The following is a 5,607-nucleotide window of genomic DNA, read 5'->3' on the forward strand; positions in this document are numbered from 1 at the left end:
CACTTCAAATTGTCGGATGTTACAGATTCTTGCCTTGCCCGTGAAAGGTAAGAATTTCATTGTTTATTGTGATGCATCTTATTCTGGTTTGGGTGCAGTGCTAATGCAGGAGAGGAATGTAATTTCCTATGCTTCAAGGCAATTGAAAGTGCATGAACGTAACTATCCAACCCATGATTTGGAGTTGGTTGTAGTTGTATTTGCATTGAAGCAGTGGAGGCATTATCTATATGGGGTCAAGTGTGAAGTGTATACAGATCATCGCAGTTTACAATATGTGTTCACCCAGAAGGATTTGAATTTGAGGCAGAGGAGGTGGATGGAGTTATTGAAAGACTATGATATTACTATTTTATATCACCCGGGAAAGGCTAATGTTGTGGCAGATGCCCTAAGTAGAAAAACAGGGAGCATGGGTAGTTTAGCCCACTTACAGGTTTCTAGACGCCCATTGGCTAGAGAGGTGCAAACTTTGGCTAATGACTTTATGAGGCTGGAAATACTTGAAAAAGGAGGATTATTGGCCTGTGTGGAGGCAAGATCTTCTTTTCTTGACAAGATTAAGGGAAAGCAGTTTGAGGATGAGAAGTTGAGTCGAATTCGAGATATGGTGTTGCGGGGAGAAGCTAAGGAGGCTATGATTGATAAGAAAGGTGTCTTGAGAATTAAGGGGCGGGTGTGTGTGCCCCGTGTTGATGACTTGACTCATACTATTCTTGCAGAGGCTCATAGTTCGAGGTATTCTATACATCCTGGTGCAACCAAGATGTATCGTGATCTAAGACAACATTATTGGTGGAGTAGGATGAAGCGTGACATTATTGATTTTGTTGCCCAATGTCCGAACTGTCAGCAAGTAAAGTATGAACATCAGAGGCCTGGAGGGACACTTCAGAGAATGCCCATTCCGGAATGGAAGTGGGAAAGAATTGCAATGGATTTTGTGGTTGGTCTTCCAAAGACATTGGGTAAGTTTGATTCTATTTGGGTAATTGTTGACAGGTTAACTAAGTCTGCTCACTTCGTTCCGGTCAAGATGACTTACAATGCAGAGAAGTTAGCCAAACTCTATATCCGTGAGATTGTTCGATTGCATGGAGTTCCAATTTCCATCATATCAGATAGAGGTACGCAATTTACTTCTAACTTTTGGAGGACCTTGCATGTTGAATTAGGTACTAGATTAGATCTTAGTACCGCATTTCACCCTCAGACCAATGGACAGTCTGAGCGAACAATTCAAGTGTTGGAGGATATGCTTCGTCCGTGCGTGATAGATTTTGGTGGTCATTGGGATCAATTCTTACCTTTAGCAGAGTTCTCGTACAACAATAGCTACCACTCGAGTATTGATATGGCCCCATTTGAGGCATTGTATGGGAGGAGATGTAGGTCTCCCATTGGCTGGTTTGATTCATTTGAGGTGAGGCCTTGGGGTACCGATCTCTTGAGGGAATCATTAGAGAAAGTGAAATCCATTCAAGAGAAACTTTTAGCAGCTCAGAACAGGCAGAAGGAGTATGCAGATCGGAAGGTCAGGGACTTGGAGTTTATGGAGGGTGAGCAGGTTTTGCTAAAGGTTTCACCCATGAAGGGTGTGATGCGGTTTGGTAAGAGAGGTAAGCTTAGTCCGAGGTACATTGGGCCATTTGAAGTTCTTAAGCGCGTGGGGGAGGTGGCCTATGAATTGGCCTTGCCTCCAGGATTGTCAGGGGTGCACCCGATATTTCATGTGTCCATGCTGAAAAAATACCATGGTGATGGAAACTACATTATTCGTTGGGATTCAGTACTGCTTGATGAGAATCTGTCTTATGAGGAGGAGCCTGTAGCTATTTTAGATAGGGAGGTTCGCAAGTTGAGGTCAAAAGAGATTGCATCTATCAAGGTCAATGGAAAAATCGGCCAGTTGAAGAGTCCACTTGGGAGAGTGAGGCTGATATGCATAAAAGATATCCACACCTTTTTGTCGATTCAGGTACCCTTCCTTACCCTCGCCTTTTATTGATCGTTCGAGGACGAACGATGGGTAAATTGGTATCTAATGTAACGACCCATTTGCTCGTTTTGAGTACTAGAGCATTTTATTTCATAAAAGACTTTTTTGATAGATTCTAATGGGTATTTTGGACTATTCGTAACTACATTATGAAATTAGTGGGGTAGTTTTTATAATTAAGTTAGTTGGTGGTTATAGAAGATAGTATTAGAACAAATAGTGGGTCACTTTTATCACTTTTTATAATTGGTTAGATGATAATTAGGGTGATAACTGATTTATATAAAAGGGAGAAATTTAAAATAGAGAGGAGCCGCACGATTGTGAGAAAAACCAGTTCTAGAAACGGCTTTAGGTGATTGTTCTTACCTTAATCTCTCCTAGTTATATTAATGATATGCATGTGTTTTATTGATTAGAGAACGGTAGATGCTATTGGATTTTATTGTGTAAGTGACTTCTCTCGTATTGCAATTCAACTGGGTTCCATAGAAAACATTGTCGGCAAATCATATATATATATATATATAGTATATTGAGTAAAGTCTAATGAATTGAGTTTGACTGTTGTGGCGGTATAATTAATTTAATAATTGGTTGAGTAGCAGTGAGTGAGGTCCATGGTTTAAGCATATGATAATATAGGTTCTAGTTGATTGGTTTTGTTAGTGGGATGCAAAATACTTAATTTGATCGATTCACTACATTCATGGATTAAAGTGTTGATTTTTATGTATTTATTATTATTGAGATATTATAAAGTGAAGTGGGCATAGGTATAGTATTGCTGCTAGATGATGGCTGAGAGGAAAGTTAGGCCAACCATTAATGATGTAAAGAATTGGAATGTTATAGTATAGGCGTTCAGGTAGAAGTGTTCACTGCCACTGGTTTCGTAACCAGTGGCTTGAACTTTTAAACATTAGAATTCTTTTACCTTAGTATAAATTATAATTTGATACATTGAAATATGTAATTAACTATTAGGTTGAATTTGAGGTATTAATAGTAGGGGTGATAATTATGGTTATATAATTAAGGTTGGACAAGAAGATAAGATGGATAGTGGTGTTGGGTTGGAGACAAATTTGTCTCCCATTAATGAGTTAATTTCCAGTGAGGTTATGTTAAATAGGTGAGGAAAAGTAACTTAGACAATGGTAAGATGGGTCACACATCGTTTCTAAATAGAGATTGAATTGACATGGATATTACTCTCTATACTCACGTGAGCACTAATGGAAAATAAGCTAAGGTTGTGTTGTCTTCGGTTGAAGCTGGACCGATGAAAACTAAGGAAAATAAATAAGGTAAGTTTAGGATGTTAGTTCTTAAATCTAGGCGAGACTTATAGTAATATGGGATGTATAGACTCGTTTACTTATGAAGCATGTATACTTGATAGATCGGAAATCATCTGAGGCATTGAAGAAGGGAAAAGCATTGGAGAAGTAGCTGGTCTGACTTTAGTTCTTCGGTGGAGGTAGGTTATGGTTTGTTCTATTTGATAGATAAACTCTTAATAGCGATTGATATGCATTGAATGATATTGTGAAGTTCTCTATGTACTTGACTGTGTGATTATGTGGCTTGGTTGTGTGGTTTGTGATTGGTCCGAAATCCTGAGATCGTGAGATTTGTAATCTGAAAACCTCTCTATTGAAGTTATGCCTTGAATAAAGAAGGCTTGATGTAATATTATTAATGAACTGAAAAGTAGTGATAATAAATAATAAATTAATAATATTATTGGATCGGAGTGTCACGTTCCGACACGGTATTTTTGGATCGGAGTGTCACGTTACGACACGGTATAATTGGATCGGAGTGTCACGTTCCGACACGGTAACCTTAAAGGAAAAAGATATTGAATTAACTTAATGTACTCAATCTCAATGAAAGCATTTCCCAAACGAGTGTGATGTAGAGGCATGAGTCCTCGTGTGTGTGCTTGATATTGTGATTGATTACGTACTTGCTTCAACTGTTACTTGTTCATGTTGTGGTTTCTTATCACCTGCTAAGTGCTATAGTTGACTTTATACTACTATTCATTGTATACTAGTTTTTATTTTGGGTTGGCCGATGATACCTACTCAGTACGTGTTCCTGGTACTGACCCCTACTTGTGTTTTCTTCGTTTTTCTTTTGTGGAGTGCAGCAAGTGTACCATCGACTTCGACTCGCCCTCAGCTCTAGCCAGTCTCCAGTACATCAGATTTCAGGGTGAGCTATTCCTTCGAGCTCGTGCTGGATTCTCTCAGTTATGGCGTGATGTCTTTGAATTTCAGACATGGACCATCGTATTTACTTATTTTGGGGTCTCTAATACTTTTAGACTTGATATGTTAAGAACAGATGTCCTTGATGTGATGACTTTCAGATTTTGGGGATAATATGTAATAGACTTTAGAGGTTTATTTGATTGGTTACTTTAATAAGTTTGGAGCTTCCGAGTTATTGTTGTTAGTGGTAGTTAAATTATTGGTATATGTTGGGGTTTAGATTACTTGGTCCGCCTACTTAGAAGGTGAAGTGTGGGTGCCACTCATGACTCAATCTGGGTCGTGACAACAACAATTTTCCTTTCTTCTACCAATATGGGAGAAATGACTTTTCATTTGCAATTTGTAATGACTTTTCATTTTCCCTACAAAATTGGTTCCCCCACATTTTTCATCTTCTATTCTTATTTCCCATTCACACCTTGCTAAAACCCAACAATATTTTTATATATACTAGGCAGAGTTGGCGTTGAAACATCTTTGCGAGCTAAATGTGTGTGCGCGTATATGATTGGTAATCATTTGTGGCTGCGTTTGCGGTTTAAATACATAAATATTTTAAATAGGATATACAATTGTTTGTGGCTGCATTTTGATTGCTTTCCAAAGTACCTGCGGAAGAGGGAAAAATGAATTTATGTTAGTTATGCATATGTATTTATGAATCTACTCTTATTATCAGTTAAATAGTTAAAAATACTAAGCAACCAAAGACATGGTAAGTCGGGTGGTATGGACGGAGAATGAAGTGAAGAGGATGAACATCACTGAGAATCTCTAATACACGTTAGTTGGAAAATTCTCATATGGCTGACCGGTGTTGAAAGAAATCATGATGCTTATCCCAAAACAATGCGACATTAAAAGGGAATGAATGTAAGATAGGTCTATTACGCATGTCCTCAAAAGGCTTGATCAATAAGAAGACTTCATTAATGTAATGTCCAAAAACATATCATCTTCTATGAGGTCTCTTATTTATGATGCAAAGTTTAAGGTTGCAGAAAGAACTACACAGGCCTTGGGCTCGATATCCTTCCCATATCTCAGACCCACCTATTTTGTGAAGGAATCTTTATTTTCTTTCCCGACAACAGATTTGAGTAATTTTATTTTCAATCTGATTCAAGATTTTCTTCAATACTATCTTTATTAGTTGGATAAGCAATATAGTTAACTTACAATAGGCAAGTACAAAATGTGTAACTGTGATAGTAATATAGTATTTCAATATTAATGGCCTTGGCATGCTTCTAAATTCTAATGGAGAAATAAAAACGGCAATTCCTACTAAAGGTATGTACAATTAAGTTGTGCTTTTTA

General features: G+C 37.8%; 1 long non-coding RNA gene across 1 annotated transcript; it reads left to right on the forward strand.

The window, feature by feature from the left end:
• The first annotated feature begins 2,263 nt into the window (after nucleotides 1–2,263).
• LOC125856805 (uncharacterized) lies at nucleotides 2,264–4,422 on the forward strand. The gene is made up of 3 exons (XR_007445563.1): nucleotides 2,264–2,354; nucleotides 3,405–3,482; nucleotides 4,161–4,422. It is a non-coding gene; the product is annotated as an uncharacterized LOC125856805 (long non-coding RNA).
• Nucleotides 4,423–5,607: the final 1,185 nt, after the last annotated feature.

Source organism: Solanum stenotomum, chromosome 2 (genome assembly GCF_019186545.1).
Source record: "Solanum stenotomum isolate F172 chromosome 2, ASM1918654v1, whole genome shotgun sequence".
NCBI lineage: Eukaryota > Viridiplantae > Streptophyta > Magnoliopsida > Solanales > Solanaceae > Solanum > Solanum stenotomum.